Source organism: Gymnogyps californianus, chromosome 6 (genome assembly GCF_018139145.2).
Source record: "Gymnogyps californianus isolate 813 chromosome 6, ASM1813914v2, whole genome shotgun sequence".
Classification (NCBI taxonomy): Eukaryota; Metazoa; Chordata; class Aves; order Accipitriformes; family Cathartidae; genus Gymnogyps; species Gymnogyps californianus.
In genome coordinates, this window is record NC_059476.1 from 39,316,696 (window position 1) to 39,329,101 (window position 12,406).

General features: G+C 36.9%; 1 long non-coding RNA gene across 1 annotated transcript in view; it reads left to right on the forward strand.

Annotated features, from left to right (window-relative positions):
• Positions 1 to 7,336: 7,336 nt before the first annotated feature.
• The window catches only part of LOC127018081 (uncharacterized), a 125,357-nt gene continuing 120,287 nt past the window's right edge, over positions 7,337 to 12,406 (forward strand). Inside the window, exon 1 of the long non-coding RNA XR_007766699.1 lies at positions 7,337 to 7,488. This is a non-coding gene — a long non-coding RNA (uncharacterized LOC127018081). The remainder of the gene's footprint in view (positions 7,489 to 12,406) is intronic.

A 12,406-nucleotide genomic window follows, 5' to 3' on the forward strand; every position in this document is an offset into this window, starting at 1 on the left:
TATCTTGTCTGTTCTGTTGTGTGGAAGTGTATGCACAACATCAGTTCCCTGTTTGCCGAATAGCATAGCTTGTATGTGTTATGCACAAGGCTGAAATGTGAAAACGAATTACTTGGAACTCCAGCGTGACATCCCATTTCTCCACCACAGAATATCTACTGATTTGTGTGGTGCATTGTGCATTATTTGCCCTTGTTTCAGTCACTGGTTTTTGGTCACTTCTGCATCACTGGGTTCTGGTCAGTTCTGAAGGTTGTATTTAACAGGGGGTGGCAACTGTTATATTCATTTCACAAGCATTCTAGGAGGATGCATGCTATAAGGAAGTCTGTGAAATGGGCAGGTAATTCCACTAAATCTAATACTGTGAGTCTTTTGGTATCTGTTAAGTTCAGCTCGATATGGAAATAATATATTAGCTTGAATAAATCTCTTGTTTAAATCCTTTATTAAGAAAATGCATGATAAAAGTAGTATGAGTAACATAATAATTGGGAACTTCTGCACACATTTCAGAAAATGAGAAATATATCCATTTAATATATCGTGACCTTTAAAAAGTACAAAATACTGCTTGAAGCAGCACTACTGTTCTACTGAACCTTTTATTCAACGCTTTTTTTAATTTATGGAAGAATGCCGTGTGAGAGGACACCCCAAAGGTCACTTCATCCAGTGTGTCTCGTTGAGTGGCCCATAGCAGGTGCTTAGGGAAAGAGGCTGAGAGAGGTCAGGTGAAGAGTGGTAGGCTCTGCCCAAGTTCTGGCAGTTAATGACCTCAGTATTTCAGCTGTCATGATTAATAGCTGTGGACAGATCTCTCCAGTGTCTAATTCATTGTGAACCCATTTGTGTTTCTGGCCTCCCCGACATCCTGTGACAAAGACTTTTATGATTTTAATTGTGTGGTATGAAAAAGTAGTTAATTTTATTTTTGCTCCCAGTAATTACACTGGGTGTCTCATAGCTCTTGTATCTTGAGAAATAGTGAATGATGATTTCCTGTTCACCTTTTGTCCACTATGATAATTTTATTGACCTTTATGATACTCCTCATTGTCTTCCTTCATGCTGCTGAGTCACAATTTATGCAGTTGCTCTTAGACTAGCGATTGTTCCATATCTGTAGTCATCCATATTGGTCTTCTTTTCTCGTACTTTCTGCAGTCTTTCATGTTAAGAAGACTAGAAAGCAGCAATACTGACTTCATATCTCTTGCTGCAGTGCCAAAAGGGATGGGTTTTTCAAAGGTTTCCTCACTGGAACTGGATCAATTTTGTTCAGGCAAACTACAAGTTGGCTGCAAAAGGAGCTTTCCATTTTACCAAAACAGCTTGTGAATTTAGATTGATATTACTGAATGGCTTCAGCTGGGAAAAAAAAGTCTCTCCTAGGCTAAACTAAATCCAATTTTGTTTTAAGTGTTTATTTTTCCTTTGTTTGTGAGCCAAACTGGGGTGGAAAGGAGGAACCACTAGACTCATAAAGAGATACCTAGTATTGAGAAAAAACAGGTTTATGTGAATTATTTTGGGGGAGGGCCTCTCATTTGCTAATGTTCAGGGCCAGAATTGCAAAACTGTTCATTAAATACAAATGGGGCTTAATTTTCTGCTTTGAAGGAAATGTCTGAACTAGTAGCATGCCTTCTGTGATATTTGGGAGCAAAAAGCAGAGGCAGTTGACTTCAAATTCTTGGTGGTATTTGGAGAAGATTTTTCTGACCTGAACTGATTTTATTTTATTAAAGAAAATTTTTTTTTTTCTTCTTTTCACCTTCATTCTGAATAATGCTACTATCTGGTTGGGAAGGCAGTTCTCAGTTAGTAAGACCCTATGAATGTGAAAAGCATCATATAAAGACAGTCAGTATATTTAGTTGTTCCACTTCTTTGAACCAATATGAATTAATTCTAAGATTTTCTAGGATGGTGATAACAGCAGCAGGTGGGATGCCGTTCAGTGTGTGACTGATACAGGCAATGTCAGGACACCTGCAGAATGCCGCTCATCCATTGGCAACATTGCTATTTACGGCAGTTTTATCGGAATAACGCTTGTATTTTCCACAGTGATGCCTTTAACATGATACTGCAGGAACAATATCCTAATGGTCAACATTACTTTCTCTTAGGAAAATTCCACTGAGATTAATCTAATCCATTAAGGTTCCATTCCATTCTTGGTCAACTTTTTTAACCCAATCCCTGTATTAACCTTAAACAATTTAAGGATCAACTTTTTTAAGAGGTAATCCTGTTTGACTTCTAATTATCCCATGTTGAGGCACAAAGAGCAGTGCAGTAAATGTTTGTAGGAAAGTGGCATGAAACAATTACGTTTGATATCTGTGATTATGTGCAATATGCACTTAGAGTATGGTCTTTAAAATGTGAAGTCTTTAATGTTGAACAGCTCTAGTAAAAACAGTTTACAGTTCTGAAATTAGATTTTCTAGAAAATAACCACATAAAAGCTTATTTCAAAATTGCCCTTCCCCCAAAAAGGGAGTGAAAAAAGGCAATTTCTCCCCCTTCTGTATTTGAAATCAAATGATAAGTCACAAAGAACTTAATTAGCAGCAGTATATGTGAGACATGGACCATAGGCTCAATTTCCATAATTTCCAGACAGCATTAGCCGTATGTACAGAGGTAAGATCACACTATTTAGTGGATCTGGATCAGAAAACAAGGCAAGCCATTTTCTCCTTTTCTTCCGCCCCCAAGGCCCAGTGATCATTCTCTAAACTCTATAAAATAATTAAAAAAAAAAAAAAAAACAAACCAACAACTTTTTTACTCACTTCCTGTGTTACCTACAGAAAGAAGTGATGTAAAAAAAAAATAAAAAAGAAAAGGAAAAGATTAATTTGGTCAGATTGCTTGATGCTGCTTGGTGTCCTGGAAGCAGTGCAAGGCAATTGTCAGGCTGGCACAGCCACTTGCGCAATTCATGGGCAAGTGCATGGCGATACAAATTGTTTAAGAAGTTACGTGTGACCTGTAGGTTGTGGTGGTCAGACTTTTGAACTCTTGGTACATACATAAGCTTTTTTGTGTTGAACAGTTCAGCCTTAAATGCTGCACAGAGTATGCAGTTAGTTCAGATAGAAAAGATTCCTCGGGCCACAGTGTAGACTCAAAGGGACTTTTTAAAGTCTCCCTATTTAGATTAAAAACATTTTGAGATTTCAGTAATCTCGTATTGCTATAAATTTACTAACAGCTGCTGTAATCTTTCATTCTAATGACACATAATCAATTTTTGCTCTAACACAGAAGTGCAGAATTATCAAGGTGTAAATGCCTGTTATTTATAAACAGCTCAATCCCATAACAAACTTACATGTTTTCTTGCTTATTTAACAAACTTTTTGACTTCACTGACTGCCAATCCCTCAACATTTGCTCATTCTTCTGTGGTCTGGCTGGTGATTTTGGAAAGAGGAAAGAATCGAGAACCATATTCCCTTTCTTCAGTGTTCTCTAAACTTACATGATTTCAGCTAGCATCTCTGTCCTGATTGTCATTTTTCCCCTGTAATCTTCCTCTGTAACTTTACTGTGTCTGTGATATATTCTAATAATACTTAATTAAAGCTTGATGGGCATTCTCTGGCTGAACTTGTCTTCCTTTTCAATAAATTACCATTTTTTCTTCTTTTCTCTCTCCATTCTGATGATGCGTGATTCTCAAAATAATTTTTGTGGGTGTTTCATATGGTTGCTGACCATATCAGGACTTACATCCTGATATAGCATTTGATCTTGATAGGAACGTTTGAAAGTCTAGACATTCATAATTTCTTAAGTCCCAGCCTCTAATAATTTGTGGCCCAGGGACTTTCTGAGCCAGAGGCAGCAATTTGATACTTACTGGTCCTCTGTGGATTTTTTTTGCATAACTTTGACCAATGGCTTTTCAAATGTGCACGTCTCCTACCGTCCTGAGGTAAGGGGATCCACTTGGTGTGACATGGAAAAGTATTTCCTTTTGTTTCTTCTGAAACTGTAGTTTTATTGGGTACCTACCCTTGCTTCTTGTATTGGAAGAGGCTGTGATCAGTCATTCCCTCATATTCTCCATACTACTTGTAATTTCTTAAGTGTAATTAGAGATAACTGTAGATTTGGAATTTTTAGTTTGAATATTGTTGAATTTACCTCATTTACAAAAATTTATTAAAGACCTGTTCTATAACTCTTGTATTATGTGAAATCTAAGTGTTACACGTGCTTCAAAGAAAAGCAAGTGCGTATCTCAAAGTAGGAAACGTGGTCCTGTTTTGTGATGTTTCAGAAATAAGCATTTAGTGTTTTCGTACAATTCTGTAAGAAAACTTAATGAGCAAAGCAAAATACTGTCATGCAATTCATGAGTCACAGATGTGCATTCCTCTTTACTTACATTAACGTTACTATATGAATTTCTGACTTGCTTAATATTAGTCTTTATAATGATTATACTCTTTATCTAAACTTCAAATAAACAGGGAAAATATCTTTTAGATAACAGTTTTGGCCTCTCAAGTTGCTGACACGTACAAATTATTTTCTATTAAGTAAACAGTCCTTTGTCAAGTGAGCTATATAGCATATTCTCACTTCAAAATTTGCATTCTCTTGCCTAGTTATTACACTCGGGTGATTTTTGTGCTTTCTAAGGTAACTACACTGTTCCAATTACCAGCTCTTCATCATGTATTCAAATCCAAAAGAGAAAAAAGAGGTCAGGGAAGAGGCAAAGTGATGACTGCAAGCTGACTAGTTCACAGTGGTGTTTCCAAAATCTTTGTTTTGTTTACTTTTTCATTGCTTATTCAGTAAAGAAGAAATAGGCGAGATAAGTGTAATCTCTTTTAATGGGTATCAATTTATCTGATACAGCTTTGTGTCTCATCTCCTTGATATATTTTACTTCTGGCTCTTTTCTCACTTCTTTTTGCAGGTTTCTGATGTGTTTTTAACTTTGCATTCACTTTCTTATATAAATTTTCTATGTCTTCCCCAGCAAAACACTAAGCAAAAAAGGGACTTCATGGTTTCTGAAAATTGTAAAAGCTTTACAATCCAAAGTGTGTGCCAAGTGAGCTGAACAATATTTTGCTCTTAAAGAAAAGAAAAAAGGACCATTTCTCTAAGTTTATTTCAGTAGTACTGTTTTCTAAAGTATGAATTACATTGAAGTACTACTGGTACCAACACTCAGAGGAAATAGCAAAAAGCATCATGTTGTGACCTATTGTTTACACTCTTGTTCCTCTGCACCTTTGTTGCATGGTTACACCATGGCAACAAGGAGGATGCATTTCAAGTAAGATAAGAGTTGTTTGAGCAGGTCATAGAGATTAAGGTTTGCTTTGGGAAGGAATTTTTTGCAAGACAAAGTGGACAATCTGTTGGGAAATACCTGTGAGCTTGGAATGGGAAAGCCCTGTGTAAGGACTTAAGAGTGGCAAGGAAAGCAGAAAGATGCATTAACTTTAGGATGCATTGAAGTTAACTTTGAACTGTTTTGACGTGTAGAGACCTCAGACCCTGGGGGGGATGATGTTGCTCGCACCTCTTCAGCGTTGCAGGATTTAGCAGAGCCCCCAGCGGTGACAATTTTGTACGGTCAGTAGCAGACAATGAAAAAGGCCCAGATGTAGGTGACTATAGACATGATCACTGTAGGAACTACACACCGAGTGTAATCATATTTGAGTGGAATAATTTGATATAACCAGTTGAACACTCCTTACAATTGTCCAGCCACAGCTTTCTTACTGTTTTTTTTTAAAGTGGAATATGTCTTCGTTTATATGTTCCTCCTTCATAAAAACCACCTTGCTCTTTGGTGTATCCCTGCTTTCCACAAACAGCAGTCAGGAATGGGGTGGTGCAAAGCTGTAACACAGGAACAGTGAGTTTCTTTGAGTCTTCTAGGAAAAAACAGCCCTTTAACTGTCATTCAAATAACCCATCCCTACCAGTTGTGTATGCAGATTCTGTCATCGCACATCAAAACAGTAATCTGCATGTGCTCTGTGGAATAAACAAGTGTGTGTTTATTGAGACGGTTTAATACTGAGTTTGGCACCTTCTCTGTGAGTTAGCACAGTTCCTACATCATGGTGTTTCTGTAGCATCTTGTAATTGATATCGTAATTTATAGATTACATTATGCCAAATATAAGGACTGTTATTTTGTTTCTTGATCAATAAAGTGAGCTATATATATTCTAGAAGTTGCAGAAACTTCCATTCCAGTACTAAACATTTAAAACTCGGAGCAGACTTCAGAAAATCATTAATGATTTTTAATAATTCATTTTTAGATTATTTTTCCCTTCAACTACCCAACCAATGGAAAAAATGATTGTATAAAAGAGAGTTATGGTTTTTATGTAATAAAATTAAATTCTGGGATTTAAAAACTGGCTGTTGCAATAATGATCAGAAAATAGTGATGGCTGGGAGCAGTGGTGAAAACTTAGATAAGAATGAAAGTGACTCCTGACAGATAGCGGATAACCAGGCCTACACTTGGCTCCAGGGGGATGCTGAGAATAGCTGTCAGTGCAGTCAAACTGAGTATCATTCAAAAGCAGCACAGAATTGGAAGTCAAGAGCAGTTTTGCTGCTTCGACATTCAAGGAGTAGCCATCAGCATCATGCTGTTCTTTACTCTCTGCACGTGGAAGCAATAAATTGGTTGGCCGCCTGTGAATGTACAGTCATGAAGAATTAGCTGTAACAATGTTAAATGCCTCTCTTTCTTCAATGGGTGTGCCTCTAGTGGTTACCTGTTTGATTTGGGGAAGGCCAAAGTACTCTGGGGATGGCTGTAGATGCTAGCATGTGTTTACACCCTTATTTGTCTGCTAAGAAAAATACCTACATTTTCAGTTTTTACATTTGGGTATCTTCTGCTTGGGTTTGTCTGTTCAATTAGTCTTCAGAATTTCTCTTTAAAGAGCCAACTTAATCTGCAGTACTATTACTCTAGTGTGTACTTGTTCCAAAGTCTTACTGTAGGTTCCTAAATAAAACTCAATTAATGTTGGAACCTATGAGATTCCATGTTGATACCTTACCTTTGTAATAATTCTTTAGCTAGTGTTCAATCCACATTAAAATCAGACCCAATTTGCATAAAATGTCTAAGCAGTGCACAGCATCTTGCTTCATGTTAAATCTGCTCTGGTCCCCTCACCAACTATTTTTGTAATAAATGATGAATTAAGATGAATTTATTTGCTTTTAACTCTTTTTTTTTTTCTGCTGCTGTTTAGCTGTATAGCACTTTCTTCCTTAATTTTCCCATTTCTCCTTTGTTTTATTAGGAAAAAAGCTGCAGACTTATCTTCCCTCCATCATCTGATATTCAAAGTGCAATTCTTTCAGCATCTTAAGGCCTTCAATAAAATTTTCTGATTTTGGAATGCAATTCCACTTGCTTAAAAAGGAGCATTGAATAACAAAGTCAGCAAATACAATATGGTGAGTAAAGAAGTTATGTGACATTGTAAATTGATTTATGTCCTGATCCTGCAGTAATTTACATATGTGCTGTCTAATCTTGGAAGGACAATTTTTTACAAAAACCTGATGGTAAGATAATTTACTTGGCTGAAAAATTACCAGGAATAGGTTTATCTCTGTTAATGTTTCTCAAAAAAATGGTTTTAATCTAAAGGCAAAGCAGCATTGCTAAGTTAACAATATTACATTTTTTCACTGAGTATCTGTGTGCTCGCAGTTTGCTCAGGACAGTTGAATGTCCAATAAAGTAGCTAAAATGCTTTTTTTTTGAAGTCATATTTGAGTATTATCCTTTGCCATGAGCTATTTCTCATAATGAAATTTATTAACTTCAAATCCTGAAATAAGACAAGAAGTTGAGGTAAGTAAGTTAAAATACACAATTCATTATTAAACTAGCCTATTTCCTGTTCTGTTGATAATAGTGTTTTCTGTCACTGAGGTACTCTGGGCTTCCAAACATTCCACTTCAGGATTTCTTTACTCCAGTATACAAAATTATATGCAAGAGAGACATATTAGGAGCAATGCTGTAAGTTGGGAGTTTTAGTAATTTTCAGATTTACTTTTAAATCTCTCTTATTTGTATTTAATTAGTATCTCTTCTCTTGTATTTTGCTTGGGCTATATATAGCTTTAAAAGCGTTAGCTTTAGAAGGTAAACAGTGGCAGGAAAAAGCACTATTTTTTTTTTTTCAAGAAAGCAAATAGATTGATAAAAGTGAAAATCAGTATTTGTTTTTCTTATTACAGAATGTGTGCGATGTATAATTGATGTAAGTACTATTAAGTGGTAGCAATTGAAGTTAATATGCTTTAGAATTTGCTGCCAAAGTTCTACGCGGAAAACACCTGTAGTTCAGCAACAGAGAAACTACATTTTGCTGTATGAGAAAGAGAATTAAATAGCTATAATAGCAAAGAAAGCAGTACTGAGAAAACAAACACATTGTAAAATCTAAAAATTTCATTTTCAGGAATAACTTTCCACTTTAAACCTGCATAAGCCTATATTTAAGGCTCTAGAATATCCTGTGAAAAGGCACTAATACCAGACTTTGATGGCTTCTCAATATTTATTGCAGTTTTTGCAAGCTCCCACCTTTTGTGGTGGTTATTGTTTAGTCACAGTTTCTGAAAGTCTGAGTTCACCCCTTGGGAAAAAAACTCACATACCATCTTGGGAAACAGCTGACAGACTTCTTTGGTATTATTTTAAGCAGAATGTTACAGACTCTGAATAAACTTGTAAAAAGGGTATTTTTTTTCCTTGATACATTCACATTTCTCTTGCTTGTTTTTTTTAAAAGAATATTTGTATGGTACTAGTGCTTGCAAAATCAGGTCAGGTTGGGGGCCTCATTCTGTTAGAAATGTAAAAACGTGTAAGAAAAAATCATTCTACAGAATACTCAGTTTTCAGAATTGATACTGTGAAACATTTCTTCTGCTTAGTATCATCCTCCAAAATAAACACAACTTCAATGTGATTTCAAGGTGTTCACCTGTTACACTAAAATCCTGCTCTTCATTAGATTGGATGAATAGTGAATTTCAGTAAAATAGTAAGAAGCAACAAAGTGTCATCACTGGTGCAGTCCATTATTACATAGGGCATGAAGTATTGGAACAGGTTTTAGAGATCTCTGTGCCTGTATTCAGTTTTTAGCAGCAGCAAATGGTGATACCCAGTTCCAGCGGCTTTCAGCTTGTCTTGTTGCAGGAGGTGTGAACTCTGTGTGTGTGTATGTGCGTGCGCACGTGGAGGGAAGAGGGCGGCAGAATGGTTCATGGTACAGTGTTCTGTGTCTTGATTCTCTCTTCTCAGGATTCAGGAGGAGACTTCTGTCTCCACACTGAGATCTTCATGAGCTGGAAATAGTATAATTTCCACCCCCTCTGCATAGTCTGTAAGTTGAGTCTAACTCCCTACCATTTGTTCACAGTTGTAGAGCTGCTGACTGGGAAGGATCTGTGGCTGTGTTTACACAATCTTTCATTTCCTTGCAGAGCTCTTTCTTACAAGGAACTTTTCCTTGCTCCCTTTGCCTTCCAGAGGCATTCATTTGCCTTCGGAGGAATGGAGTCCTCTGCGTCTTTTTTAGAGATGATTTTTAATAAACTCATGGGTGTAAGTGAAACTGAACATGTTTCATTTAGTTGGGCAGATAATTCAGGATTTTGTTTGTAGTGCTGCTGTGGTTAATTGAAGTTTGGGTGTACTGTTAAGTGGCATGCTAGAATTACTTGGAAACAGACACGTTTCAAAGTTCCTTTGAGTTTTTGTTGCACTGGGGCTCTGGACAGGCAATACTAGTTGTCAGATGAGCAAGCTTCTTGAGTATATCAACTTTGCTTGAAACAGTTTGAAAGCTTGAGAAATCTTGAACCATACCAGGCATGCAGTGTGTGTCAAGGCAGTATAAATGAAGACAACGATGGCTGTTCCAAGACTGCTGATTTTGTCAAGTTCATTGCATATCTACACTTTAAATATGGTGCTAGTATAACAAGGCTTGCTTCCTGTGAAAAACAGCCCTGTATCTGCACAGTTGGAAATAGCTTGATGTTTACAAGGTGGATTTATGGAATATCTGAAAGCCTTTGTGGTGTCTGGTTTTCAGTTTGGTTGTTGGTTGTTTTTGCCATAGTATTATAGAGCAAACAAGACCAAGTATAGAGTTACTGGTCACATCTGTTCTAATAATATGAGGCATCCTTGACGCATTATTGAGGAAAGTGGATTCCCCAGTGAGAAGTCATATAGTTCTGGCTATGTGCTGTACTGCAGGTGAGGACTGTGTACACAACATTCATGATTAAAACCATGGCGTTTTCAACCATAACTTGTATTGGAGCACTACCTGGATTTTTCCATCTTCAAAGTCCCATTAGTTTTCTGCTAGGATGTCTATGTTTTAATAATTACTGCTAAGGAAAACAAAAAAGGGAACAGTGGTATATGCAAAAGATCTGTCATAGCAAATGAATCAGAAAGGGCAGAAACAATTTTAATGGATGTTGGTTGGTTGGTTGGGTTTTGTTTGGTTATTTTGTTACCTAAGATTACAGACAGGTCAGTGAAGAGCTTAGGCTTTGTCAGAGATGAAACTGAGGTAAGAAAATTTAATCACTGTGAGGAGGAGCAAGATGTGATTTCTTTTGGAATGGTCATTGCTCAGTTAGTGGCACAGCTGCTTGACACACAAGTCAACAAAGTTAAGTGTTATGTGGAGCAAGCTGCTGTTTAGTAGTCTGTTCTAATATGTCAGTGGTGAAGAGATGAGGCCATTAACTGCTGTTAAACTGTGATCCCAAGACTGAAAATATATTGATGCAAGATGAGTAGTGATAGAACAGCAGGATTAAAGGATGACATCAAGTGTTCCTTGCACTTCGAGTTGGAATTCATAGTATCAGCTGGCTTCAGCATGTAATAACGTACTATAATCAACTTATACATGATTTGTGTTCTGCACATGGCTAAGTCCCAAAGTGTTGGCTTGACTGTCAGTTTAGCTAATCTTGGTTTAGTGTTGCTGTGTTTCTTCTGCAATTTCTGACATTTTGCAAACACAGAATTCCAAATTCTGTGTCTATTCTGATCAGAGCCTGAGTTACTGATCTCTGTTTCAATGATGTAAATTAGAATTTCCTGCAATGATTCGGCTTGCAACTCCTTTTTTATAACACCACCTGCAGTTATGGGTTTGGAGGTTTTTTTGTTCAACCAAACACTGTGAAATAGCCTTTCTGTTTATTAAAGTGGTACAAAACCTGGTTGATCTCAGTGTTGGGTATTTAACAATGTTTTTTGACATTTCATTGAAGTTTTGCTACGTAAGCTGTCCTGAGCTATGGAGAAAATAAATGTTTGAAAGCTACTTACTACTAAATTGTGAAGAAGAAAGCTTCAGAGTAAAAGTAATAGCAATAAATTCTTTTACCTGCACAGTTCTTTAAAGCTACAAATGTTATTTTATGTTCTGAATCTAGGATAGATATGGGATACAATTGGTCCTTTATAGTGTTGCTTTGATTTTATATTATCTGCCTGTTGAACTGTGATTTGTTTTTATAGCAATTATTTTCCATTAAAAATATTTGTTTGGAGATGGCTGTCTTGCCTGGAACTAACCCAAAGCATGCATTTACTGTTGAACACAGTGATGATGATAGGGGGTTTTGTTTGTTTGTTTGAGCAGACATAACAAGCTATTTTCTTGATTTCAGGAGTTTCCTTGTGTTTTGCTAACTGTTTCAGAACTTCAGACTAATGCTATACAAGTCCACAGTAAGGAAAGTGATTTGTGCCAAATTTTTAGCATTTTAAGAAACAGGTGCAAAAAACCCCGAGTGGAACAAAAAAGGAAATCTGTTCTCTTTGCATATTCCTTTATTTTCTGATTCCTTGAAGATTGGGATAAATATTTCCCATTGATACTGGTAATTAGGTCAAAGCTTTCTGTGCTTGGATAAGTAATATTGAAGTAATGGCTGGCTTGTGTTTGGAAAGAGTCTAACTAAAGAAGTCCTCTGCAAACAGTGTGAAAGTTCTGATTGCCCTTATCCCAGGCACTTCAGATTTTAATGTGTCTTCATTAAGTCATCTCTTGATTCTGGGTCTGCATGACTTTCAAACCCAGGGCTAAGTGTGACAGCAGCACTGCCAGGAAATTCTTCTCACAAAATAAGTCCTGTCACAAAACTCCGTAGCAGGGCAGGTCTGGCCCAATGGAGCCCTTCCCTGCTGCAGTGTCTTTGAACCCTGCACGTCAACAGAAAAAGTAATAATGAAAGTGACTCTGTGATATCTGAGCATGACAGGTCTTTCCTCTTTCAGTTCTGCCACATTTGCCCTGTGGTCTTGTGGCCC